General features: G+C 39.9%; 1 protein-coding gene across 4 annotated transcripts in view; it reads right to left on the reverse strand.

Moving 5' to 3' along the window:
• The window catches only part of PPFIBP1 (PPFIA binding protein 1), a 153,643-nt gene that overhangs the window by 101,176 nt on the left and 38,025 nt on the right, over window positions 1–14,442 (reverse strand). For 3 of the 4 annotated variants that reach the window (XM_032473427.1, XM_032473424.1, XM_032473428.1), the window contains one exon: window positions 428–523. The gene's annotated coding sequence lies outside the window, so the exon portion shown is untranslated. Of the gene's footprint in view, window positions 1–427; window positions 524–4,926; window positions 5,102–14,442 lie in introns of all 4 variants that reach the window. The other variant, XM_032473429.1, reaches the window with a different exon arrangement.

Raw genomic sequence — 14,442 nt, forward strand, 5'->3', positions numbered from 1 at the left:
CAAAAACACCTCATTTTTCTAAGCCTACGGGATCATTAACGGGTCGACCTACAATTCTCACTGACTTACAGGAGGCACTAAAACGATCTGCGGGGCAAAGAGCAATAAAGGATTTAAGAAAAGGGCAGTGCTTTTTAAGTGCTACCAGGTCTGTGTTTTCCTTCTCGGTGCCAAGCAGAGATTTGCTCACTGACTGTCACAACATGTCTAAGTTCCACAGGCACCAATGTTAGTCACGTGACTTTTAGAATTAAAACATTTTTAAAGACGGGGGTGGGTGATAAATTCTCATAGTCTTAATGAGTACACTATACAGTCTAGTAACTTTACGACTGGGAAAAAATGCAAACACTGAGCGGACAGAGAGGTAATTACAGGCTTTAAAAGATGCCACAAATGAACAGTGGTGAGGAGGGAGTTCACTTACGTTCTAAAAAGCCAAGTTTAATGCTGATTTTTTTTCTTCAGCTCTTCAAATCTTCCATGTACTTCTTAGCAATCTGATCCATTAAGTTGTTTTAGGCTGAAAAGAAATATAAAAAAGATAAATTAAAACTAACTTCAAATTAGAAGTCAATTAGATGGTAAATTAGTTTCTCAGCAAAGAACATCAAACTAGATAACACATGTGCAATTAAAAACCATAAAATATGTTAAGGACCAGTAGATTTAACTAACTTCCTTCCATCTCTCATTCCGTTGTTCCTTCCGCCTCCCTATCACCCCTCCCCACCTAGCTCTTTCCTTACTTCCTCAGTTACCGGACAACCTCAAATATTCCTTGAAGCCTGAACTTCAGCAGAAAACCATCATCATTAATTTTTACAGCACAAAGTACCTGGCTCACTATAAAATACACTGTAGAGTTAGGTACTCTCTGTCTGCTGAGTACATGAATGAACCATAGTTTACCAATATTTAGTTAAGGTTAAAAAAGTGAGGAAATTTATTCTCTTCGTGCCCAAGAAAAATACATAGACATTATATAGAAACATATACAGTGTTTTTTAGACTTGCTTGTTTTTAATTGCTGGGGGTTTTTTATTTGAAGTATAGTTATTTACAATGTATCAATTTCTGATGTACAGCATAATGTTTCAGTCATACATACACATACATATATTCATTTTCATATTCTTTTTCATTATAGGCTACAAGATATTGATTATCATTCCCTGTGCTACACAGAAGAAAATTTTTTTAATCTATTTTATCTGTAGCAGTTAATATTTGAATGTCTGTTTTTTAGACCTGTGATTCTGATTCCCCTATCTCTTTTAAATAACATATACTTGGGAAAAAAATTCCCAGTAATATGTATATGGGCATGTATATCCTCACCATCATAGCAGTAAAGGAGATTTTGGTGGTGAGGAAATATTTAGGAATAGTGGAAGTTCCTTTTGAGGTGCTCATTCTTCAAAGACTTCATAACTACCTCCACCTCCCAAGAAAGCTGAGTATCTCCAAGTTGAATACTAGAGACGTCACCTCACATGTGTTTTTCAAACGTATATAAGACCGGGGCCAGTCCTAGACAAAACTGTGAAATAGGAAGCATAGCTGCTTCCTTCTCTCTGCCCTTTTGAGAAGTCAGTGACCCCAGATGTTTAATTAAGTAGAGAAGCAACAAGATCAGCTCCAAGATTCCAACAACTTAATGGATGTGCTTCTTGAGAACATTTTCATTTAAAAGAAAAAAAAAGCTTGAGAAGAGGCAGGTGCTTAACACTGAAAATAAAACACGTTACTGACAATGGAATTTAGGTATGAATGGGGGATAGAGGTTGTCTTGAAGGAATTTCTCAAGTTAAGTTTCTGTTCATTTCAGCCTCCCCTAAAACCAGCTTCATGTATGACCAATTTATACACACCAGTCCAGGCAAATTTTAAGCAAATGACGCACAAAGAGGCAAGCCTGATTTTTAAAAAGAGTGCTCCAGAAGTAAACACATGTTAATCAGCAGTTTTCAACGCGAGTGTCTAGGAACCCTACCCCATGGGTGATTTTAAGAATGGAAGCAGGCAGAGCTGGGGGGAGGGTGGTAGTGGATGGAGCAATCTCCCCTTTATCTGTTTTATATTTTGATCCAAGATTTGGCTGGAGGATTGGTTCCTTGAGCTGCTTATAAAAGGGTTCAAACTAAACGGGTGATTCCATTAAAAGCTAGGGCAGAAATCACAAAGAGATCTAAACATAGCTGATCTAGAACCATAATCACCCTCCAAATCCAACCACCATTTCTAACAGAGACTTGATGGGAAAATGTGAGTTCCAGCCTGGGTCCCAGAGCACAGGTCGGCCCAGGCCTGAGCAGGCAGGAGCCAGGCCTTGCCTTCCTTCCCACCCAGTGCCCTGGAACAAAGAGCGGAATGTGGGACCTCTGCGCCGCTGTGAGGGCCGAGCTGCCAGCGAGGGGTCGAGACTAGGGTGAGGAGGGCCGGTGGATATTCCAGAGGCTGGGAAACAGGAGGCCCCAGCAGGGAGCAAGATGCAGAGGCTCCTGGGAGCCAGTCACTCCCCCACTCCAGGCCCTGCCCCACCCCATCAGCCTCCTTGCTAGAAATTACATGTGCAAAGTTTAGGTACTTCACACATCAGGGCCACTTACATCTGTAAGAGCCAGTTCCAAGCAACACATACAATTAGAAAATGACTTTTTTTTTTTTTTAAAGTCTTATAAGAAAGTGTTGCCTGAACTTGCTCCAGAGGAATTTCATGTTAACTAAGAGGCACTAAGGATATTCAATCCCTCCCTGAGCACAGAACTCTGATTATCTGGCCCAACCGGGACTGAATACATAAAAAACATTTATAAACATGAACCATTAGATTTTTTTTTTGACTTCCCATCGTGAGCCTGGTTTAAGTAAGTCAAAGCTATCCTTTGTTGTACAGTTTTGATCGAATTCAAGAGGCTTTAGTCGCTTCCTCAGAAACAGACATAAGCTATAAATACGCACTAACCAACACAGCCAACCACTCACAGAAAGGCTCGCTGACAAGCTTAATTTAAAAAGAACACGTTATTAAACTGAAAAGTAAGCCATAAAAAAAAATCTAACCCCATGCAAACCACATTCCTAGTACAAAAACCCTAGTGTAATGACAAGGATAACTACAAAACTTTTTCTATGACTCACAAACCTTTCCTATATAGAGATCACAAAAAACCAAAAAACAAAAAGACAAAAAACAGCCTGTATGTGCATCCGTATAATAAAACAAATCCTTAACACCCTGCCCAAATCTCCGATTTCAACTACCAAGAAAATTCTCCAAGCCACTAAGTAAGTGACTTCTGTACATCGCTTCGAGCTGGAAAACACATTTATTACTACTGCCTGTTTTCCAAATCCCTTTGATCTTGTACAGCATGGCCATCAGAGCTGAGTAACATGCGAGACCAATAATCATTAGAAGTGAAGCTACTGTTTATTATAATAACGCCATACTTCGTACTTGAAACAGAATCCAAAGTCTCTACTCACGTTAGACTTAAGTGTCTACAGCAGGAGGCAGGGCAAGTGCTGTCTGCCATCTGTTTTCATAAAGTTTTATTGGCACACAGCCATCCTCATTTGTTTACATATTGTCTGTGGCTGCTTTTGCAAGACACGATGACAGAGCTGAGTAGTTGCAACAGAGACAGTAAGTAAGGTCTGCAGAACATAAAATATGAATTATCTGATCTGGCCCTTTAAGAAAAAGTTTGCTGACCTCTGGTCTAGGAAACAAATCCTAAAATGAGAAATAATAACCCTGGTGTAGTCATCTCACTGGGTGACTCCCTAAGTCATTTCACCTTTAGCTGCTTTAATTGTCTTACTTACAACACAACAACAGGTCGTCTTTATTGGGAACCTATGTACCAGGCACTATTCTAGCGGCTTTACTTTTAGTAAATGGACAAAATATTCATTCATTTAATTCTGGCGAAAATCCTGTGAGGTAAGTAAGTGATTATCCCCATCTTATGGATAAGGAAAACTAAGGCAGAGGGGTTAAATAACTTGCTTAAGGTCACACCACTGTTAAGTGGAAAAGTTAGGATCAGAACTCAGGCAACCTAGGTCCCAAGCTGGTATTATTCATCTCTGTGCTGTACTGATTATTATTTTAATTTCATAAAAGTTGTAGATAATAAAAGGAAATCTCAAAAGGTTTGTGAGAAATGTTGGGCAAGCCAGTAAAGTGCACCCCTGTGCACTTTAGGTTTAGGATAAGATACCTAAAATGATAAGATAAACGAACTTCCATAGACTTTTAAGAGCCTTCCGATTCCAAGATCAGAGCTAACCTTGGGGTATGGGGGATACAAAAGCCCACGATACTCTTTATTTTCTTTACCACAAGCAATCAAACGATCAAAAGAACTGACCAATGTCTATCTTTCCCTCGGTAAATGAGGCCTCTCCAGGCAGTTCCGGCCCTTCAGAAAGCCTTCAGGATACTTACCAGAGAGACGCTAATTCTTCCAAATGTGTTCCCATTGCATCTTATTCTCCACCTGGTTTCCATCTGGGAAAAGGCTCAGGGAGCACCAACAGAAACTATGGAATGACTGCTCTTCATCGCCTGGAAAGGGAGCTCTGTCCAGACCTCAACTGTCACGTGGTCCAGGGAAGTGTCCCCTTAACTGAGTCATCCCCACCACTTCCTGAAGTTCTCCAGGATGTCTGGAGGAAACGTGTCACCTAAACATGACTCAGTGCTCTTCCGTACTGAGACAGGTTTCCACGACCCAAATAAAGTGAGGGGAAAACACATTGCTCAATTACTCAGCATCAGTTTCACATTTAGATAGAGATGGTCTTGGCCAAATTTCTAATTAGGCTAATCATTAGTTAGTTTCCCATGTCTGCAGAGTCAAGTCCAAATCCTTGAGTATGACATTTAAGACCTTCCTCATTTTCATTCCTTACCTACTTTTCCAATCTTCCTCCTTCTGTTTTTGGTCTTTCGCGTAACCAGGATGGCCTGTTTCCTCAGCACGTGATGTCTACTCCTGCTTCTAAGGATATACTCACTCCTTACTCTATTTCCTCTTCTACTGCCTTCATCACATCCAGGGTACAGGCCAGATCGCTGTGTTAAACACTGTAGGATATAATTTGTATCTCCTGTGAGTGTTGAACCCTCATGATCTAGCAGGGTAAACAAGTACACAGAAGACTAAACTAAGGCTGTGTTTTAAAGGTTCCACGAGGAGGTGGGTATAGCTCAGTGGTAGAGCACATGCTTAGCATGCACAAGGTCCTGGGTTCAATCCCCGGTATCCCCATCAAAAAAAAAAAAAAAAAAAAAAAAAGAATAAAATAAAATTGATTTAAAAAAAAAAAGGTTCAAAGCACTACAGGACTCTGATGAGGGGATCTAAAAAGACTTTAGAGAGAGGCCATCACTGTGGTGGACCTTGAAGGATGGGAGAACCTTACAGTAGTCAAGTTTATAAAGTTGTAGGACAAAGGTTTACACCATAAACTTCAAAGCCAGACAGACATGGGTCCAAAATGCTGGCTCCCTTTGACTGGAAAGCTCCCTTTGAGTGGAAACAGAGTATGCAAGAATTACAACCAAGTAACTCAGGTTGATGCCTAACCACGCTCAAAACTATATCTGCAGCCAGTTCTTACGTCCTGCTCCAATAATAAAGCCTTTTATATTATGTCCCTTTGTAGACCTCCCCTTCCTTGCCAACAGCATTTCGTATTTCGACACATTCGTTCATCCTGGCGTCTGATCACACATTGGTTTTCACTGTTTAAATATTCCCAAAGTATGTTTTGCCTCCTCAATGAGACTTTGTTACCAAAGAATAGATTCTTTCAAAGAGACCCTCGGCATTTTCAAATTTTAGGTTCAAGGTGCCCGACAAGTAAGGCTAGTTGAGCTGAGAAGCAAATGTAAATTACAAGTTTGGGCTGTTTGGCTGGTTAGTTACAGGGGGCCCAGTCAACCATGAACATCTGTATTCCAACACGGCTTTGTTTTCTGCCTATCCAGCAACTCATATGAACAGATTTAAAACTTCTTTCTTTGTGGAATGATCAGACAAAAGCCAAGGGCGAGGACGAGTGATAGAAGCAAAAATCAAATTAAGCAGTACAAGAAAGTGATGGCTCTTAGCCAAAAAATAAGAAATAAAATAAAGAAGTTAAAGAGTTGAAGAAATTATATGTTACAGTATATTTGCAAATCTGAGGCTGGACAAAGGGCTTTGGACTAATCCCTTATGTGTTAAAGGGGTTAAGTGTACAGTTTTTTTGTGTGTTCTCACAGTACTAAACACTGTAAATACCAGCTGAATGAATAATCTCATCATCTCCATTGTCCCAAAGTCCTCAGTGAACCCATTTTCCATGCCAAAATCAAATTCAATACAGTCAAATTTCCCTCAAAGTTCCAAAATTTGATTATTCACAATGTCTGTTGACATATTACATCAAATAAGGGTCACATATTTTTAAACTGACATGTTGCTTCATAATCATATTTGTAGTGGTTAGTAATGGCTTGCCTTTTTTTCTTTTAATTCTAAAGTTTTGTGCCCAGCTTTGCCAATACTGGCAAATTATTTTATCCCCCACGGAAAGAACTTAACTAAAAGATTCTAAGCAGTTTCGGAATTCAAAAGTGGTTACTCTTTGCAAGTTTTTACTGAATTGATTGGAATGATTAGTCAGGCACAAAGGTTTTTTTTTTTGGTGGGGGTGGGGGGGTAATTATGTTTATTTACTTATTTTTAATAGAGGTACTAGGGCTTGAACCCAGGACCTCGTGCATGCTAGGCGTGCACTCTGCCACTGGGCTACACCTTCCCCCACAAGTCAGCCATAAAGTTTTATACAAAAATAAACAGGTACATGCCATGGGGCAGTATGCTGGGGGTTGGGGTGAGAGAATGAACACAGTTGAACTTCCAAGCCCGCTGATTTTCTTTTGTGACAAATACTCTAAACTTTTTTTAATGACAAATACCATGGACCATAGCAAAAATTTTACATAACATGTTAAAACTTCATATGAAAATATTATGAACTATAATGCAAAATCTGCATTTTCTACATACATTTAAAGAATGGATTTTAATTGGGGGCCAGAATTTTAGAGTAGATGTTCCCATTATTTGCACACTACTTGAAGCTTGGGGGTAGTTTGGTAGAAATCAGAGATTGCTAACTACAGTCAGCTGTGTCCTCAGAGGGAACAATATTCTATAAATGCTCTAAAATATGCCCTAATGAAAATGTAGGAAAAACACTTGCACCACCCCTAAAACTCTGGCCTCCATACCCAAGAAATCTTGTAGAATCAAGTCCTCACCTACATCATTAATGCGTTATTGCAAATATCATTCAGAAAGTATGAAGTCAAACCACTTCAATCCCATGAGCAGTCTTCTGAGAGAGCATTCTGAACTCATGTTAAATTTGTGTACTGATTGTTTGAATAAAAACAATGACTTCAGCTGACTGGTATACGACACTTATCATGCCAGGAGAACTCTGAGAACCAGTGTAGCCCAGTGAGGTCACCACAGCTCTGGAAAGGGGGTTGGCCCGCTATGAACTCTATCATTGCTGACCAAGCAGTGAGGACGCTTCCCGTTAAACGGCCCCACGTGGAACACATGCACTTTCATTATCATACAAGATTCATCATCTCGGCATCACATGTACTTAGAAAGAAGTGGGTTGGTGGGTTCACTGACTTACTTCCTAAGAATTACACTCCTGAAATACAAGGAACTGAAAAAAATATATATATAGGCTTACAGTGGGACATTCAAAATATAAGACCACCTTATAATAAAGAAGTGCCCAAGAGTTACATCCAAAACTGAGGGTTTCCTGCCTAAGATAAGTCCTACTCTGCTACCTTTAAAAAAAAAAAAAAATCCTGTCAACCAACATAAGACACTGGAGCTTTAAAGATTTACTTAAACTAGAATAGGGAAAAGGATATATTCTTTTAGGAGAACACCAGTTAAAATACCTAGTTAATTTTCAGCTTCCACATGCAGAAAGACACAACAACCTACATATTTTCTAATATTTTCTAAGTCTCAAAAGAGAAACCACTGCAACTCTAAAAAAGGATACAGGATGAAAAGTTTAATGCTCCACTCCTCATGTACCCCTAACCACAGATAAGAAAGTAAAGAAACTAATAAAAATACAAGGGACAAAATGCAGCTCACCTATCACCAAAGGTTCTATCTCACGAAAAGGCAACCCTATTTCCTTCCAATCCTACCATCAAAGGCTGACATCCTAGCTTTTCCTAATCTTTTCACCCCATCAAGAAATTGTTCGCTCTCTTTCTTTCCCTCTCCTTGCCCCCTTTCTCATTCTATCAGGGGCCAAACTGGTAGATGTTTTTTTCAAGGGTATATTGGCAACTGGCAGTGGTTATCAAAAGCCTTAAAAATGTAACAGCCTTTGACCCAGCATTCCATATTAATTAAGCTAAATACCTGGACAAGTAGGCAGATTTTGCACCTAATTTTCACAGCGTTATTTATAGTAAGAAAAGATGGGAACAATCTAATCGTGTCCAGCAGTAGCTATATTGGGGTACATTCATTGGACAGAATATCAAGCAGGCCAGGGTCACGGAGGCAGGGGGATGTTACCAACAATCAATGACACGGAAGGACATTCATGATATATTAATTGATTTCTGTAAATACACATGTACATAAGGTAAAAAATCAGCAAGGATAACCATCTATGGTTTTCAATGCCTCCTTCTTCCTCTTCATCACTGACCCTGCAGAGAAGTCCCAGCTTTCATTAGAAAGGAATGGAGTGGAAATGGGGGGTGGAGGTGGCAAATGAAGGGAGAAGTCTGTGCATATTTTTCCAAAACCACCCCCACTCCTAGTGATAGGTCTTCTGCCCCCCTCTGAGATAGGGTGTCATACTGCAGCAGGCTGGCAGCGATGTAATTTCAAATGATTGTGATTTTCTTTTCTTCTTTGCTTATCTTTATTTTTATAATTTTACAATAAAGATTATGTACTACTTCTGTCAAAGGGAGCAAAGCATGATGCCTCAAAATGTAGAATTTGGAGCAGATCTGCCTGGGTTTTAATATTCTAGGTCCATAACTTTTCGTAACTTTTGGTCAACTTACTTAACCTAAGCCTCAAGTTTCCTCATCCAACAAACGGGCAGAATAATATTAGAGGTATCTTTTCTTTAGAGATGCTAATAGAAATGCCATATTGGATAAAAGAAATGATTATTATAGATATATAAAATACAAGTTTAAGTGTTTATACTTTTAAGGAAAAAAATTCTAAACCGCAGTCTCACAGGAGAAAAAAATATACATAAATACATAGGGAAAATTTCATTAGAAGATAACCAAAAACGTGTATTAAGTAGCCCTGAATTACTGTTTTACATATACTAAAACAAACCAAAAAATCCTAATATTCACAGTTCCAACGTTGTAGTGAAATTGCTGGTCATTTATTGTAACTGGCAACATATTTAATTCTTCCGTACTTTAGGGAAGCATTAAAGCTCTGCTGCAGTAGGAGTCAGTAATTCCACTCCAGTGCATTTATCTTAGGAAATAATTTGCTTAAAACAAAATTTAATATGCACAAAGGTGTTCATCACCGAATTCTAAATAACAGTAACTATTTTTAGAGGGCTAGTGAGTAATTTAACTAACATCAGAGATGTCAAAACAATAAAGCTAAGAAACCACCCAGGTTGTCATAATGAAGAGCATAATGAAACAAAATAGTTTGACATACTTTTAACTAAAGACAATAGGATCCAAAATATCTACCCTCTGTTGCTGTATGAATGTACAGACCTGTGCACAGGAGTGAGGAGGAGCACGTGGGGCATGGGGAGGAGCAGCGAGCAAAAGGCAGAGGCGTGGACCAGCACGGTGCCCTCAGCAGCTGGACCAGAAGACACGATTGGCCAGGCTAACTATCTGTTACGAGGAAGACAATACCAGACTTCCAGGAAGGCAGGGAGGGAGACCAAATTTCACTAACATTTTATGAATGCATTGCCACTGGCACTCTCTCTCAGCCCAGATGCCAGCTGGTCACACAAGATGCCAAAGGACTCTGAAAGGAGACCGGGAGTTCCACAGCCACGAGGTATTACAGTTTACACGCACCCATAAGTGGATGGATGGATGGATGGATGGATCGACGATGGTATCATTCTAATTTAACCAAGCTGACTCCCACAAAAATGGACAAATGGCTTAAAGTCACCATAGATGGATGATAACACCAGTAATGGAAGAACACCATGGATGGATGATGACACAAGTAATGTATACACAACTGACACCAGAAATGGGAGAGTCTGCTACCTCTGCTTGTTCGAATCACACAATCCATACCGGGTCCCTGGTCCGTCTACAGTAAAGATGACACTGTCACAGCAAGAAATGTTTCCGAAAGAAACGTGTGCGTTTTGAAAATAAGAAATTTGAAAATATTTCCACTGTGGGTTTTTTTTTCCCCCAAATAATGTCACATCCATAAAAATCTCTCCTATCTGCACTCTCTAAAAATGTGAACACAGAATTTTCTAATCTGTTCTTAAAATGTACAAAGTTAAGAGTTTGTACTTGTAAAGCCCTATTAAATATAGGAAATTGCCACATGTTCCCATTCTTTTTTTTTTTTTAATTAACATTAAAGAAGAACACAATAGATACCATTTATTGATGACTATTCTCAGGGCCTGATGTGTGTTAACATTCAATCTTCAACACTATCCCTGATGGAGAGACTATTGGTACTTCATTTCACAGATATAAAAACTGAGATACACAGAGATTAAGCAAATTTGCTAATCTAGTAAACAGCCAAGATAGGATTCCAGCCTAGGCACTTTAACCCCAGAAGGTCTGCTCTTCTTAACCCCTCAGAAAACTACACTAGATTGCAATTTACTGGCTGATCTCAACCAAATTGCATGTCTCCCATGTGGATCTATATGTGCCTTATAAATTAACTTTTTCAATGATGACAGCTTAAAAAATAATTATTTAAATAAAATGAACTTAGAAGCAGACCTTAAAATGACCGTATCACAAAGTGGAAACAGATTTCTTAAAATAAGGAAGCATTTGCAATCACATTACTCTCACTAGAATTATCATTGAATGAAAGGGAAAAAGAGTCAAAAATTTTAAAAATTGAGAGTATTTATTACAGTTTTTAACACCATTAATAAATATCACATTATTTTAAAACATTTTTATATCCTTTTAATTCCTACATTTGAGTTTAAAATATTTAATATATTTGTGCAATGTGTATATTATTTATAATAAATATACATAGACAGGAGGAGACGCTCACAAATTAGTGGCAGCAGTACCCTAACAGAAAGTCTGAGACCACTGCAGACGACTTTAAAGCAGGAGAAAAACACAATCAAATTTCATTTCAAGAAGTTCATCCTGGAGACAGCATCAGAGGATGAATCTGGAGGCAGGGGATGCAATTATGGTTTCTGAAAATGTGAGCTAGCAGAGAGAACAGAGGGAAGAGGAAGGCTGGGTAAAGCTCTAGGAGATTTATGGAGGCACGGAGGAGCGCAAGTCAGCGATGGCGCTGCGGTTTCCGACTCATGGCGACAGAGAATCAGAAGAGAATATAAAACAAAGTGTGTGTGTTTTGAGTGGGGGGTAGGGGATGGAATTTGGATTGCATTGAGACTGCAATGCTCACGGAATCACAGGGTGAATGCACACAGTGCTGTGGGGAAAACAGGTCTGGAGAGTTCAGGATGGAGCCCTGGGATCATTCATGGTTGCGCTTCATCAGGTTCTAAGTGGTGACTGACAGGATGGGTTTTGGTAAGTGCACTGGGGGAGGATACCTAGACAGAAGGGGGCCAGCAAGGAAGGAACCACAAGAACCAGTGGTAAGGAAGGAAGGGAGGAAGGAGGGAGGAAAGGAGGGAGGGAGGATGAAAAGAAGTGATGGGACTGGGACATGGGAGAGGCCCCAGAGAGGGGGGAATGAGAGTGAGAGACCATGCAGAAGGCTAGGGGCGGGGGGTTGGGTAGCTATTGTGACCACCGGTGGGGGAGGAACATCCGGCATCACATGTGCTTCCCGAGCACAGTGAAGCCCCTGGGCTACCACTCCTCCCCCTTACACGTTTAGGAAGTTGAAAGACAGGAGCTTGGTAAAGAAAGGCATGATCCTGGCAGCTTTATATTCTGCACAAACGCGTGAGGAAGCACAGTCAACAGTCAGGATCGAGCTATCGTAAACCACTTATTACTAGGGATAAAAAAAACAGTGTCCTCATAAACTTTGATTTTTAATAGTCAATTAATAAAAACAAATACTTTCCAAGATAAGAACAAAACCTACCCAGAAAACATGAGAAAAATAACTTGTGATACTGCTCTTGCTAAATGTGCTCAGCTGCCCATCCAGCCGTGAGGGACCACCCCTCTTTCCCATCAGACCCTGAAGGCCCTCCTGCACGATGTGAGTCTGGGCTGGGCTTTGGCTTTTTGATGTAACCATGGATCTGTTCAGTGTCCTCTCTTAAGAAGAAATAAAAGCTAGATTAAAGGCAAATTTTACTATTTTTCCAATGTCCTTAAATTTTTTTTTTTTAGTCTGGAGTCTCTCCATAATGATAAAGACACAAACTTTATCTTGGGTTTGAATCAGTGTCTGATTCTACTTGGTCTGAATACTGACTTCATGAAGAAGGCTAAACAACCCTCTTGGACTTAGTACCATAAGTTGAATTATCAGCTTACTTTTTTGCCAAAATTTTTATTACAGAAAATTTCAAAGACACACGGGCATAGTAGATTAATACAATGGGTGCCCTGCACCCACCACCAGCTAACAATCACTACCCTCAGAGGATCTGTTCCATCTACACCCTCTCCACCCACACCCCTATACTATCTTGAAGCAAGTCCCAGAAATCCTAACATTTCTTCTATGAGTATGACAGTAAATCTCTCTAAAAGATACTATAACTATAAAACTATTACCATACCCTCCCAAAATTTGCAATAATCATTGTTAGCAAGAGGAATTTCTATTTCAATACCACATTTCCAGTTAATCATATTTCCAATTGTCTCATAAAAATCATATTGTAAAACACCATTTCTTTGTTTGCATCAGGATCTCCTCAAGGTCCACCATGGTGGTTGGTTGATAGGTCTGTATTTGGGGGGCTCATTTTTCCAAAGACTATTTTTTAAGAGCTCTTTTAGGTTTACAACAAAATTGAGAGGAAGGTACCGAGACTTCCCATGAAAATTTCCTCAGAATTTTTTAATCTATAGCTATCCCCTCTTTCCCTCTCTTCTTCCTCCTTGCAAGTCATTTCTTGAAGAAACTGGGTTGTCTCCCATGGAGAGCAGCCCACAGCCTGACTGTATTCCCAGGTACAATTAACACGTTCTAGCTCACATATAATATTCAGGTTGGTTAATTTTTTTCCTGCCCCTTGTTGGTAAGAGAGGGAGACAGATCATGGTACGCTGAACAAAACTAGCATGCCTTTCTATTCTGCTGACATTAAGTAATATGGAAAACAAACTGAGGGCTAGTTTTCAAGAACTCCAGAGCAAGCAGTTTGGGTTGAAACCCAGCTCCACCACTCTCCAGCTGTGTGGTCTTTAACCGGCTTACTTAACGTCTCTGTGCTTCAGGGTCTTTATCCACAAAATGGAGATTAATACTTCACACCTACTGTGTGAGAATGCATTGAGATCATTCAGAAAAAGAGCTTGGCACACAGTTAGCTCCCCCCCACCCAAAAGCTGTCATTATTATCCTTTTAAAATCATGACGATCCCTAATCAAAAGGGAAAGCCTCTTCCTCAAAACTAAAGCTCCACCTTGGGGTGCCACCTCTTTTCTTCCCCCAAGTGACTACTCTGAATTGTTGCACTTTCGCCAATTTCTGTCTATAATGGTACTTCTGAACAAAAACTACCCCCGCTGTGTGATAATGCATCTTCCATACTTTGCAAACAGCAGGCGGGATCAGCTGTCCTTTTACAGTCACAGAATTAATCTCCTGGCCTGTTTAGGAAGCATTCAAGTGAGGGACAGCAATTTTTGTTCCCTTTGACTAAGAGCCTACCATGTGCCAAGCGTGACATTTAGCAGAGACACTTGATGAATTCCTATCTGCTGGGTGTCGGGGTCGGGGGAATCCAGTGGTCTATGTTTTAATTGTTAATAACCCGAAAGTTCTCATTTTAAATATGTATTCAGTACCTACCGCTGGGCGACAGGCTGCAGGGAGTGAATATTTAACAATAAGGCACAGTCTCTAAAAAAGAAGTTTATCGTCCATTAGGAGAGAGAGAGGTACACTGATGATTCATTATGCAGCATAACATAAGATGCCATGAGAGGGGCAGGTGAAGTGGTGGGAAAAATAACTCAG

This window comes from Camelus ferus, chromosome 34 (genome assembly GCF_009834535.1).
Source record: "Camelus ferus isolate YT-003-E chromosome 34, BCGSAC_Cfer_1.0, whole genome shotgun sequence".
In the NCBI taxonomy this organism is placed as follows: Eukaryota; Metazoa; Chordata; class Mammalia; order Artiodactyla; family Camelidae; genus Camelus; species Camelus ferus.